This window comes from Schistocerca cancellata, chromosome 8, assembly GCF_023864275.1.
Source record: "Schistocerca cancellata isolate TAMUIC-IGC-003103 chromosome 8, iqSchCanc2.1, whole genome shotgun sequence".
Lineage (NCBI taxonomy): Eukaryota > Metazoa > Arthropoda > Insecta > Orthoptera > Acrididae > Schistocerca > Schistocerca cancellata.
The window spans coordinates 530,847,635-530,862,426 of record NC_064633.1 but is presented as its reverse complement, the minus strand read 5'-3'; the positions used below and the strand labels follow the sequence as shown (position 1 = coordinate 530,862,426).

Sequence of the window (14,792 nt, the reverse complement as noted above, 5' to 3'; positions counted from 1 at the left end):
TGCACCGCCGCCGTCAGTGTCAGCCAGTTTGCCGTGGCATACGGAGCTCCATCGCAGTCTTTAACACTGGTAGCATGCCGCGACAGCGTGGACGTGAACCGTATGTGCAGTTGACGGACTTTGAGCGATGGCGTATAGTGGGCATGCGGGAGGCCGGGTGGACGTACCGCCGAATTGCTCAACACGTGGGGCGTGAGGTCTCCACAGTACATCGATGTTGTCGCCAGTGGTCGGCGGAAGGTGCACGTGCCTGTCGACCTGGGACCGGACCGCAGCGACGCACGGATGCACGCCAAGACCGTAGGATCCTACGCAGTGCCGTAGGGGACCGCACCGCCACTTCCCAGCAAATTAGGGACACTGTTGCTCCTGGGGTATCGGCGAGGACCATTCGCAACCGTCTCCATGAAGCTGGGCTACGGTCCCGCACACCGTTAGGCCGTCTTCCGCACACGCCCCAACATCGTGCAGCCCGCCTCCAGTGGTGTCGCGACAGGCGTGAATGGAGGGACGAATGGAGACGTGTCGTCTTCAGCGATGAGAGTCGCTTCTGCCTTGGTGCCAATGATGGTCGTATGCGCGTTTGGCGCCGTGCAGGTGAGCGCCACAATCAGGACTGCATACGACTGAGGCACACAGGGCCAACACCCGGTATCATGGTGTGGGGAGCGATCTCCTACACTGGCCGTATACCACTGGTGATCGTCGAGGGGACACTGAATAGTGCACGGTACATCCAAACCGTCATCGAACCCATCGTTCTACCATTCCTAGACCGGCAAGGGAACTTGCTGTTCCAACAGGACAATGCACGTCCGCATGTATCCCGTGCCACCCAACGTGCTCTAGAAGGTGTAAGTCAACTACCCTGGCCAGCAAGATCTCCGGATCTGTCCCCCATTGAGCATGTTTGGGACTGGATGAAGCGTCGTCTCACGCGGTGTGCACGTCCAGCACGAACGCTGGTCCAACTGAGGCGCCAGGTGGAAATGGCATGGCAAGCCGTTCCACAGGACTACATCCAGCATCTCTACGATCGTCTCCATGGGAGAATAGCAACCTGCATTGCCGCGAAAGGTGGATATACACTGTACTAGTGCCGACATTGTGCATGCTCTGTTGCCTGTGTCTATGTGCCTGTGGTTCTGTCAGTGTGATCATGTGATGTATCTGACCCCAGGAATGTGTCAATAAAGTTTCCCTTTCCTGGGACAAGGAATTCACGGTGTTCTTATTTCAATTTCCAGGAGTGTATGTTACCTATCATGTGACAGTATGATGGTGCTATTTTTGAACAGGACAGTGCACGTCCTCATATGACATGTGTCTCTATGTACTATCTGCGTGATGATGTAATCTAGTGCCCCATATGTACCCCAGATCTGTCCTCTATAGAACACGTGCGGCAGCAACTCAGAAGTCAGTTCTGCCCCAGTGCCATTATCCAGGATATCTCGGACCAATTACAAGAGATATCGACAGCTTGCCTCGGGACGGGATACAGCGGCTTGATGACACCCTTTCTAACCGATCAGTGCCAGCATCCAGGCCAGAGCGGGGTGCGACGTCACACTGGCATACTGCCAAGGTCGTTACAAATTTGAAGAGATTTTGTGACAACTGAAATAAGATCATGTAACCTGTCAATCCGCGAAGTTTCAGCTAGTTTCATTCTCTTCTTCCGTATGCGTCTGATTTTCTGTAAAGTGGTGTATGTCCACAATGTGGGTGCCTCACCAGGCTAGTATCGCTAGTACGTAATGTACGCATATTGTCTTACGATGACTTACTACAGAGTCGAAACCAGTCGTGATATTCATTGTATACATCGATATCTATACTCCGCAAACCATCGTGAGGTGAATGGCAGAGGGTTTCTTCCTGTTGCAGTCACGTATGGTGTCCGGGAAGAATGATCGTTAGAATGCTTCTGTGTGTGTGCAGTAATTATTCTAATCTTATCCTCACGATATATGTGTGAGCGATACGTAGGGGTGTTGCAGTATATTCCTGGAGCAATCATTTAAGGCCGATTCTTGAAATTTTGTTAGTAGATTTACTCAGGATAGTTTACGTCTACCATCAAGAGTATTCCAGTTCAGTACCTTCAGTATCTGTGTGACACTCTCCCTTGAATTGAAGAAACCTGTGACCATTCGTGCTGTCATTCTCCATATACGTTCAATATCTTATGGCAGGCCTCTCTGATGCGGGTCCCGCGCACTTAAGCAATATTGTGGGATGGGTCGGACTAGAGATTTCTAAGCAATCTCTTTTGTAGACTGATTGCACTTCCCCACTGTTCTACCAATAAACTGAAGGCTGCCACCTGCTTTACCCACTACTAAACCTATGTGATCCTTCCATTTCATATCCCAAAAAAGTGTCACACCCTGGTATTGTATGAGATGGCCGATTACAACAGTGACTCATTGATATTATGGTCATAGGGTATTATGTTTTTCCGTTTTGTGAAGTGCACAATTTTATATTTCTGAACATTTAGAGAAAGTTACTCTAGTACCCTCCGCCACGGAAGTCGAACACGCGGCAGAACAAATGGACGTGGTCAGCCCCTAGAGGGCTCCGCCTCCGCCACGTGCAGACAGCGGTTAATAGCCGCTCCCCTCGGTTTCTTATATAGGGACCCGCTCTGCCCTAGTCCAGCCAGTCTGGTACTCGCTCTGGATTTCGTTTCTATCTCGGCGGTACTGCGTTCTGGTCGTTGCTCGTTGTTGACATTTGCCTGGCTCTGGTTCCGAGTGGATTTCGTTTGGTGTTTGGTGTTGTGGTTTCCACAAGCCTCCGTTGTTTATCTCTTCCTCGTTGTGTCGCTCATAGTCGGTCGTGGTCGGTTGCTGTCAGTTGTCGTTGGTCTGTCGTCCGACTCGTCCTGTGTTTACCCGGTGGTGCGTGCTCCACCGCCGGCGGCTTCCCCGCCTGGCGGCTCCGATCCGCAGCCGAAGGCGTTCCCGCTGTTGGTTGTGGTTACTACATTTGGCTACGAGGTAAACGGAACATAGGAGTATGGAAGAGAAATTACTCACTCTCTTAGAACAGCAGCTCATGCGACAGCAGCAGCAGCAGTTGGAGGTCTTACAGACCTCACTGCAGTTGCTCTCGGACAGGGCCAATAAGCGGGATTCCCTCCCGCCTCTTTCCGCAGGTGCCCCACTTTCAGACACGTTCCCACGTCCGCCGTCGTTCCCACCGTTCAACGACGCAAAAGAGGATTGGGAAACGTACCTGCATCGTCTGAAGCAACATTTAACGGCCTTTCAGGTGTCGGATGACTCTCTGCAGCGGTCGTTGTTCTTGCCTTGGGCCTCACCGGACACGTTTTTCTTGCTCCGCAAGTTGGCACCGTTGGCTGACCCCGTTGCTCTCTCCTTTCACGAGATCTGTGTGTTGCTAACTAACTATTATTCCCAGCGATACCACGTGGTTGCGTCTCGCTTGGAATTACATCAATACCACAAGCAGCCGGGTCAGTCCTACAGTTCCTGGGTGACGGACTTGCAAGGTCTCAGCCACACGGCCGAAGTGGCCGTGCGGTTAAAGGCGCTGCAGTCTGGAACCGCAAGACCGCTTGGGTCGCAGGTTCGAATCCTGCCTCGGGCATGGATGTTTGTGATGTCCTTAGGTTAGTTAGGTTTAACTAGTTCTAAGTTCTAGGGGACTAATGACCTCAGCAGTTGAGTCCCATAGTGCTCAGAGCCATTTGAACCATTTATTTTTCTCAGCCACAAATGCAACTTCACGTGCACCAATCAGCAGTGCAAGGCGTCATATGCAGATTCGTTAATTCGGGATGTGGTCGTTCAACTGGCGCCCGATCCAGAGGTCCGCACTGCGGCGTTAAAGTTGGACAACCCCTCGTTGGAAGACATTCTGCGTATTGCCCATTCCTTCGAAATTGCTCAAGCAGCGAACGAACGTCTCGTGGCGCGGCCCCAGGTGGCAGCGGTCGAGTCCACTTCCCGATCCACCCCTTATCGCCGTCGACGGGGTTCAGTCTCCAGAGGGCACCGCCGTCGAGATTCCTCGCTGTCTGGCGTCTCTATGGCGACCGAACCGCCAGTCGCCCCTCGACGTCGGCCACGTGGCCCCCTCCCGTCGTACCCCCAGTGCTTCTCGGCCCACACTCGAGCTGACTGTCCCCATCGCTGGAAGACCTGTTCGATCTGTCTGTCGTAGCCGCTCGACCCGCCCCCCTCCCGCCCCCTGCGGGCCAACAGGAGGCCGTCCATGCTCTACACGCAGTCGCCCCTCGGACCGACACATTGGATCAAAAGTTATTCCTCACCCTACGCATCTTTAACGAGGACGTCCGTTTCCAGGTCGATACGGGGGCCACAGTTTCTTTGGTCAATCTGACGACGTACGCACGTCTCGGGTCTCCAGAATTGTCCCCATCCTCTCGGAGGTTGGTCGCCTATGGCGACGGTTCCATCCCTCTCCGTGGGCAGTTTTCTGTCATGGCCATCCACAAAAACGTTCCCCGGCCTCTTACCCTATTTGTGGTGGACCACCCGTCGGCTTCGGACATTTTTGGACTATATGCGTTTACGCGGTTTGGTTTTTCCATTCAAGACGAAGTGCAGTTCGTTTCAACTACGGTTCCATTTCAGGACCTAGACGATCTGTGCGCGTCCTTTTCCTCCCTGTTTTCGGCAGACCTGGGCTGCGCTTCCGATTTCCAGGCACACATCACTTTACTGCCGAACGCCCGGCCTCGCTTTTGTCCGGCTCGGCCTATTCTGGTAGCTTTGCATGCGGCCGTCAAGCAGGAACTCGATCGGCTCCAGGCTGCGGGGGTTATCGAGCCAGTACAACCGAGTGCCTGGGCAACGCCCTTAGTGGTCATCAAGAAACCCAATGGATCGCTTCGTTTTTGTGGGGATTTTGGGGCTACGGTCAACGCTCAGTCTTTGGTCGAAACTTATCCCATTCCTCGACAAGAAGACCTTCTCGCTAAACTGGCAGGTGGCGAGTACTTTTCTAAGATTGATCTGGCAGAAGCCTATCACCAATTGCCGTTGGATGAGGAATCGCAGGCCATCGTCGTCATCAACACGCCTTTCGGTCTCTATAAATACAAGCGTCTTCCGTTTGGCATTTCCTCTGCGCCTGCGATTTTCCAGCGGTATCTCGAGCAACTTACGCAACCAATACCGGCTTGTGTCAATTACCTCGATGATATGTCACGGGGCGCACGCGCCAGGAACATCTGGGCAACCTCCGTACCTTATTTCATGCCCTGCAGGCTGTGGGTTTACGTTGTCGACTGGAGAAGTGCAGTTTTTTTCAACCGGAAGTGGTGTACTTAGGACATTGGCTCAGTAAAGATGGCGTTCGCCCTTCGGACCGCAATGTCGCAGCCATCGATGCCCTTCCCCGTCCACAAAACTTATCCGAACTCCAGGTATTTTTGGGGAAAGTCAATTATTACTTAAAGTTCTTACCCCAAACCGCCCACGTCGCGCATCCCCTAAATCGCCTGCGTCGCAAAGGGGTGCCTTACACGTGGACTTCTGCCTGCGATCAGGCTTTCACCTGCCTGAAGACGATGCTGAAATCTGCCCCTTGCCTGACGCCTTTCTCTCCGGATCGTCCCTTTGTGGTGGTGGCCGATGCCTCAGCGTACGGGACTGGGGCAGTCCTGGCACACAGGAATGAGGATGGGTCGGAACAACCTGAGGCATATGCATCCAAGACGTTAACCTCTGAGCAAAGGAATTACTCTCAGATCGAAAAGGAGGCTCTTGCCATTATTTTGTTCAGAAATTTCTCATTTACCTGTTTGGGGCGCAGTTCACCCTCCTCACGGATCACAAGCCCTTAGTGTCGCTTTTCGGGCCCCATTCGCACATCCCAGAACGAACGGCTCAGCGTCTTCAGCGCTGGGCGTTGTTCTTCCGTAATTACACCATCCGCTATAAGCCCACCAGTCAACACCCTAATGCAGATGCCTTGTCACGTCTCCCGGTAGGACCCGATCCGGCGTTCGACCAGCAGGAAGTCCTGTGCTTCCACATCGACTCTGCCCGCCGGGAGACTCTCGATGAATTTCCTCTGACAGCCACGCAAATCGCAGCTTCCACGCGCAGGGACCCCATTCTGCGGCAAGTCCTCCGCTATGTGACCCATGTTTGGCCTCCCTACCTTACCGACGTTTGAAAACTGACTTCAGCCCGTGGCGTCACGTCTCACACAGACTTTCGGTGATGCAGGACGTCCTCCTGTTGTCCACGGACTTGGACGCCCATCGGGTGATCATGCTCCCGCACTTACGCCACCGCGTCCTGCACTTATTACACCGCGGACACTGGGGGATGTCTCGCATGAAGGCGTTGGCTCGACGATATGTCTATTGGCCAGGGACCGATGGAGGCATTGAGCACCTGGTCCGTGGTTGCACGGTGTGTGCGCGTGATCCGGCTAGTCCTCCACAATCTTTCGCGCCCTGGCCAACACCCAACCAACCCTGGGACAGGATCCATCTCGATTTTGCAGGCCCCTTTTTAGGCTCCATGTGGCTCCTCATCATTGATGCCTATTCCAAATACCCATATGTGGTTCGCATGGCGTCCACCACCACTGACGCCACCCTCACCGCCTTGGCCCAGGTGTTGGCCATTGAAGGCCTTCCTCAGATGTTGGTCACAGATAACGGGCCCCAATTCACGGCGTCCTCGTTCCAGACCTTCTGCTCCTCTAACGGTATCAAACACATTCGCTCTCCCCCCTTCCATCCTTCATCCAATGGGGCGGCGGAACGTCTGGTCCGCAGTTTCAAACAGCAACTGATGAAATCAGTGGAGCCATCGGCCACCACGTCGGCCCTCACCTTGTTTCTAAGCACCTACCGCACTACACCGGCGGCCGGTCATAGTCCTGCAGAACTCCTTCACGGGCGACAACCTCGGACCCTCCTCCACCTGCTGACACCATCCCCTTCTGGGCCCCGCCCTCGCCCCTTCCGGCGCTACGCCCCGGGCATGGTCGTGTGAGCCCGCTCCTATGGCAGCACACCTGCATGGACGCCCGCTATGGTGACAGCGGCTCATGGGCGGCGAGTGACGACCGTACAGACACACAGAGGGCTCGAGCGTCGCCACCATAAACAACTCCGCCATCGGGTCCCTGCCTTGATTCCCCCCCCCCCCCCCCCCCCCCGCCTTCCCTGCTTCCTGGAGCGGACACGTCCCTCGAGGTGGAGCCCTTCCCTTCAACCTCCATCTCCTAGCCGGCTCTGCAGACATCCCTTCCGCCTCGCCGGGGTATGGAGACGCCCACTGACCCCCTGCCCTCTGGTGACACCTTGATGGATGCCGCAGACAGTCTGCCCTCCCCTCCCCCAGTGGTCCCTCCGGACGTCTCACAACCCGTGCCCTCGTTCCGCCTGCCTCGGCATCGTCCAGGGCATTTCCGCCCCTATGCACCAGATTCGGGGGGGAGGGATCTAATACCTTCCGCCGCGGAAGTCGAACACGCGGCAGAACAAATGGACGTGGTCAGCCCATAGAGGGCTCCGCCTCCACGGCGGCTATTCCGCGCAGCGGCTCTCGCGCAGCGAGGGCGCCACCGCTAAGGCAAGTGCAGACAGCGGCCAATAGCCGCTCCCTCCGGTTTCGTATATAGGGACCCGCTCTGCACTAGTCCAGCCAATCTGGTACTCGCTCTGGATTTCGTTTCTATCTCGGCGGTACTGCGTTCTGGTCGTTGCTCGTTGTTGACATTTGCCTGGCTGTGGTTCCGAGCCGGCTGGTGTGGCCGAGCGGTTCTAGGCGCTTCAGTCTGGAACCGCGCGACCGCTACGGTCGCAGGTTCGAATCCTGCCTCGGGCATGGATGTGTGTGATGTCCTTAGGTTAGTTAGGTTTAAGTCGTTCTAAGTTCTAGGGGACTAATGACTTCAGATGTTGAGTCCCATAGTGCTCAGAGCCATTTCATTTCTGGTTCCGAGTGGATTTCGTTTGGTGTTTGGTGTTGTGGTTTCCACAAGCCTCCGTTGTTTATCTCTTCCTTGTTGTGTCGCTCATAGTCGGTCGTGGTCGGTTGTTGTCAGTTGTCGTTGGTTGTCGTCCGACTCGTCCTGTGTTTACCCGGTGGTGCGTGCTCCACCGCCGGCGGCTTCCCCGCCTGGCGGCTCCGATCCGCAGCCCAAGGTGTTCCCGCTGTTGGTTGTGGTTACTACAGTTACCAATCTCTGCAGCACGTTGAAATCTTACCAAGATCTGACTGAATATTCATGCTAATTCTTTCAGATAGTACTTCGTTACAAGTAACTGCGTCATCTGCAAAAAGCTTGCTTTTACAATGTTTGACTCGGTGCTCTGAAGTTCAATAAAAATGCGGCACTAACTGACTTTTTTAACATTGGAAATGTTTGTAGTTAGCGTGTCAGGCATTGATAGTTTCGCTGTGTGGATACGTAACAAAAAGCCTAGTATTTTTAAGAACTCGTAAACTGTGATGTCTGGTCTGTAACGTATCTGATTATAGGACACAAAGCCTTCCGACACAAATACGTAGGCCGGCCGCTGTGACCGAGCGGTTCTATGCTCTTCAGTCTGGAACCGCGTGACTGCTAAGGTCGCAGGTTCGAATCCTGCCTCGGGCATGGATGTGTGTGATGTCCTTAGGTTAGTTAGGTTTAAGTAGTTCTGAGTTCTAGGGGACTGATGACCTCAGATGTTAAGTCCCATAGTCCTCAGAGCCATTTTTGAGCCACGTTTCACTATCATACAATGTTGCGCTCCAAATGTACGTCTTCCTCAGATTAAGACGGTTTGCCATGCGGTCTAACGCACTGCTTTCCGGGCGCCCTGCCGCGGCACGAATCCGCCTTGTGGATTAGCGTCGAGGTCCGGTGTGCCGGTCAGTCTGTGGATGGATTTAAGGCGGTTTTCTATTTGCCTCGCCGAATGCGGGCTGGTTCTCCTTATTCCGCCTCAGTTACACTGTGTCGGCAATTGCTGCGCAAACACTTTCCCCACATACGCGTACACTATAATTACTCTACCACGTAAACATTGGGGTTACACTCGTCTGGTGTGAGACGTTCCCGCCGGGTCCACTGGGGACCCAACCGCACAATAACCTTAGGTTCCGTGTAGGGTGGCGGTGAGGTGAGTGGACTGCTGTAGTCTGTTGTTGGTTTGTGAACCACTGAGTGCTACGGCGGGGACGAAGCCTCTCCGTCGTTTCTAGGTCCCCAGTTCCATACAATACAATACATTACAACACCTATGTCTGGTTGTAGTAAACTTCTCTAGCCAGGAATGCCCTTTTTTGTGCCAGTTCTAGTCTGCTTTTTATATTCTCCTTTCTCAGTCCGTCATAGCTTATTCTTCAACCTAGGTAGCAGAATTCCTTAACTTCATCTATTTCGCTATCACCAATCCTGACGTCAAGTTCCTCGCTGTTCTCATTTCTGCTACTTCTAGTTACTTTCGTCTTTCTTCGATTTACTCCCTCTCCTTAGTCTGTAATCATTAGCCTTTTCATTCCATTCAATAGATCCAGTGATTCTTTTTGACTGTCACTGTGAATAGGAATGCCATCAGCGAATCTTATTATTGGCAGCCTTTGAATTTTAATTCCACTCTTCAACCTTTCTTTTATTTCCGTCATTGCTTCTTCGATGTATAGATTGAACAATAGGGGCTAAAGACTACATTCCTTTCTGACAACCTTTCTAATCCGAACGCTTCGTTCTTGGTCTTCCCCTCTTATTGTTTACTCTTGACTCTTGTACATGTTGTATATTACTCGTCTTTCCCTATAGTTTATCGTTCTTTTTCTCAGAATTTAGAACATGCTGCGCCATTTGACATCGCGAATGCTTTCTCCAGTCAACAAATCCTATGAACATGTCTTGGTTTTTCTGCGGTTTTGCTTCCTTTATCAAGCGAAACGTCAGAACTGACTCTCTGGTGCCTTCTCCTTTACTAAAGCAAAACTGGCCGTCATCTAACACATCTTCAGTTTTTTTCCATTATTCTGTATATTATTCTTGTCAGAAACTTGGATGCTGACGTTTTGAGCTGATTGCGCGATAATTCTTTTACTTTCGGTTTGACGCCCATTCCTGGTTTTACTCTTCAACCAATTTCGATAGACGCTCACTGCAGTAGCCGTCCAGCTTCGCCTTTTTCGAGACTCTCGTTTCCAGGCACCGGGCCATAACACACTGTCATTTGCCAAAATCACTTATGTCAATGGATTAACCCGTATGCGCCCCATAACGTCGTTACAGTGATTCCCCATTCGTCTCTGGGCCGCTTTCATAATTTCATAACAGAGTCACGTCCGCTCATATCCAGCAGCAGGCATTGGGTCTCATTATGGGTGTTAGTCATTATCCTCTGGCTCATCAGTCTATGCAAAGGTTTTGAACATGGTGGTCTCTCAGCAACCGTATATAAGTTTCAACGGAGAAATACGACAGCCAACTGGTTGCAAATAATTTTTAATACACTGACTACGTTTTGACACCTCTTAAGGATGTCTTCACCAGAATAAAATTTTAACAACCCCGAAGTTACATTGCGAACAGGAACTAGTCAAAATCACGAGCAGACATGCTTGTAACACCATAGCTCTAATACTCTACTGATTTATTTTGCCTTTTGTTTTATTCAATGTTACTTCGTTGAGCTTCTGTAAATATGTTTGATTGAATCGATAACACGAAATTGTATACTCCTTTCTTTGTAAAAAAACTTTGAATGTCATGGTTTGATTCTATGCAATGTAGTATATCTGTCATTTAAATTCTTTGTCTCAAGTGGAGGGAGACAAAACTTACTGTATACATTTGGAATTTGGGTGAATGATTTGTTGTAGAAATACTAATATGTGCAAATGTTCTGTTTTATTTAAAATGTTTGCTGCTATGTAAACTGCTGACCTTCACTTAGGGTTCTTAGTTAGTTTGTATGTAAAAGGTGTAGTGGTTCCCCTCGGGAACGGAACTGTGTAGTGCGCGCAAATTGTGGTTGGCCTAGGTAGAAAGATGGAACAAGCGTCAGTCGGGGACGAGCTACCAAACTGTGCACTGCCATGTAAAAGTTGTAAATTGTGTTGCTTCCGAGAGAGGCGTTTTCTGCCACTTTCCAATGCCTCGGATGGATGGATAAATAGCTGGAACGATTCTGGAATTGCTATCCATCATCGACACCAAGAAGGGACAGAGTCAATCAATTCTGCCTGCAAATCCACCTACCAACATGCAGTTGCCACCACATTGCGCAATCACTGTAACGGAATACTATAATAATGTACAGTGAAGGATCAGCCGATTGGATGTTTTAGTGTGCACAAATATAAGGTAACTTATAACTGAATTCATGTATCCACCTTGATCTTTTCCCTATCACAACACCTCTCAGGTTCCTCTCCATTTGAACTATGATTACCGAGTGTCCCAGTTTGTGGAAAAAATGAAAGCCTCCCAATGATGGAAACAGTCCAATTTAAAGTTTTGTGGAATTTCAAAGTCACCTATTTAATCATTTACTTGAAAGTAGAAGACTGGTAATAAAGACAATTTGCTGTTTCTTTTAAAGATTAAAATTTCTTAAAGCTGAGGCTTATAAAGTTGTGCTTAGTTAATGATCATAGTGCAGCCTGTAGGAAATTTTAAAAGGTGTGTCAGTTTCTTGTAAATTTGTCAACATTGTGTCTCACTGCAGTAAAAGTCGTGAATTTCAGTTGTGGAAAGTTGGATGCTTGCTAAGCACTTGTTTCTTTTGGGTATTGAAAGTGCATATTAGTAGTGTAATAAGATCCACAGGTTATCCTTATCACTATTTATGAAAACAATAATTTCTTTATTCAAACGACAGTGAGAAGTAACCTGTTAGTGAATTCCATTTAACTTTCATTGTAAATAGAATAGTATTTAGTTGAGAGATATTTAACCTGTGACCAGTTTTTAATTTTGCAGTGAATTACATTTATAATTTCATGTCAGCTAGGAAAATATTTGAACAATAATACTGAAACTATGTCCAATTAATGATTCTGCAGTGAATATTAATAGTAATGTTATAAAGACCATTCAGTTTGAATAAGCCCTGAAAGTAATAGTGTGTTTCGTTATCCGTTATAATTTTGCAAATAGTTTGTGCTGTTCTAGCTGCTAGTTCCAACCTTAACGTTAACATATGCAGGAGTCAAGAGTTCATTGCACTCGCGTGTTGTAAAGTATAGGTTGTGTTTATCCGTTAAAGTTTCTAATAACTATTTTGTTGAACAAGAATGTTAATCATTCTTTTGCCTAATTAGGCTGGCGACCGTTTTCTTTATCCGTTAAACAGTGTATATAGGCAAAAATATTGTTTGTTACTGTTCGAATATTTACGTAATTCTGATTTTCATTTCCGATAAGCCACCCCGTTAGGTACAACACGGTCAACATAACAAAATTCCTTTCAGAGGGTAACGCTGCTCTGTTGCTTTATACCAAAATTGCTTTAACTAAATAGTTTTATATCACGACCTGCCTCCTACTTTAAGGTTATGGTATAGCAGTAGCATACAGTAGTGTTATATGCTCAGTTCAAAAATGAAAAATGAAAACTGTTGGTATGTATATCTTGCAATAAACAACAACGCCGCATATAGGTTAATACATTGACGTAAGCGACTTTGACAAATGGCAGATTGTTATGGGCCGGTGCTTGTAACAGGCGAAGCTGGATGGCTACTGTCGTGAGGTGTCTGTGTAAACAGGTTGAAGACGGTGGACCACGAGTAGGGGACAAACCGACAAGTGCGAGAATTATCGTGCAACTCGGTTAACAGCTCATTCATCCAAGTTGTTCATTACAAGGTATACGTACCAAGCGCTAAACATTTTTAATTTTTGAGTTGAACATGTCTGCTCGTAATTTTGACCACTGCCCGCTCTCAGTGTAGCTTTATTGTTAAAATTTCATCCTGATGAAGACATCCTTAGAGGTGTCGAAACCTAGATCAATGCATTAAAAGTTATTTGCAAACGGTAGGCTGTGATATTTCTCCGTTATACAATGTTTGTTTATAAAACACACAAATGCGCACATGTAGGGAAGAGTTAACCAGTAATTTGTTTCTGTCGATAATACAACGTAAATAGTGAGATGCAGCAGCCTGTATGCGAAAGTGCGACGATTTTTCTCATAAGAAATTTCGGAGGCATTAGTTTTCAGCGTGCCATCGTATTTTATGATTTCTCAGTATTGCCAAAATTTGCGAGAAACGTAAATACAGAATTAACTGTGTACCACAGAACAAAGAAAATCTTCGTTGAAATAGAAAACGAGAACATAATTCTAGTGAATGGAACTTTTTTTTCAGTACAAATTTATAGCAAATTATTATAAACTCCTCTTCCCAGAAGGCCTTAGTATAGTGGGTTATTAGCTTCCCAGAGAATGAAATCCTGCTTGGTTTATCGAACGTTTTTGTCTCGGAATACAGTTTTTCTGATCCCTGAAACATTCGTTGCTCCGATATGGCAGAGTCAACATTAATTCACTTCAGCTGCACTTTTAAACCCATTCGAGCGCCTCGTAATTGGTGTTTGCTGTGTGATTTTTTGTATTTTTTTCTTTGCTTCGGTAGAATCGCGTGTGTAAATGACATTTTCCCCCTTTTCAGTCACAATCTTGTTTCTCTTTTTCACAGTTTGCTCCAATCAGCGACGAATTCGTAGTCCATAAAGGTGAACTCCGTTCAGGCAGCGCCAATACGTTGATATCCTGACTCGGTCAGTAATTTCGCTATGAACACGGCATCACCTGAAGAATCGAGAGCCGGTCTTTTGAAACGTAAGAGGCGCGTCCGCATATGCACATGCTTTGCAGCAGTGCTGCTCCGTACAATGTTCTTTTTTTTTTTTAAATTTGTAATGCATTTCGAGGCAACATATGGATGGCTCAGAGTTAAAGTGAGCAAAGTCCATGTCTTGCAATGTAACCAGCCATTATATTATAAAAATATTTTCCTTTTCAGAGTACTTTGACAAAGTCCGCAGTTAAATTTTCATCCACCAGACGGCATTAGACATATTTCCCTCAGAAGTGCAATCAGTTGTTTTCAGAGCTACAGAGGAACAAGTTCACAAAAGCCTTGTATTATAACACTCACAAATTCATGTTATCTCGTTTTGGCTTAAATGGTTGTAAATAGTTGCTTGAGTTTTAGAAGTTTGATGTGATCGAAGTGGACGAAAAGAACTGTCAACTGCATCTTGTAACAGAGGCATTAAAGAGAGAATATACCAAACTCCAAGTGTGTAGTGGACGAAATCGAAACTTCAGAATCGCCCGAACACTATTTCAGGCTCCTGGCCTGAAAATGTGAACTATAGATATGAAGTTCATAGTTGTTGTTGTTGTTGTGCTCTTCAATCCTGAGACTGGTTTGATGCAGCTCCCCATGCTACTCTATCCTGTGCAAGCTTCTTCATCTCCCAGTACTTACTGCAACCTACATACTTCTGAATCTGCTTACTGTATTCATCTCTTGGCCTCCCTCTACGATTTTTACCCTCCACACTGCCCTCCAATGCTAAATTCGTGATCCCTTGATGCCTCAGAACATGTCCTACCAACTGGTCCCTTCTTCTTGTCAAGTTGTGCCACAAACTCCTCTTCTCCCCAATTCTATTCAGTATCTCCTCATTAGTTATGTGATCTACCCATCTAATCTTCGGCATTCTTCTGTAGCACCACATTTCGAAAGCTTCTATTCTCTTCTTGTCTAAACTATTTATCGTCAATGTTTCACTTCCATACA

General features: G+C 48.3%; 1 protein-coding gene across 1 annotated transcript in view; it reads right to left on the bottom strand.

Annotated features, from left to right (window-relative positions):
• The window catches only part of LOC126095667 (proteoglycan 4), a 407,646-nt gene that overhangs the window by 145,107 nt on the left and 247,747 nt on the right, over window positions 1-14,792 (bottom strand). The gene's annotated exons all lie outside the window — the stretch shown is intronic.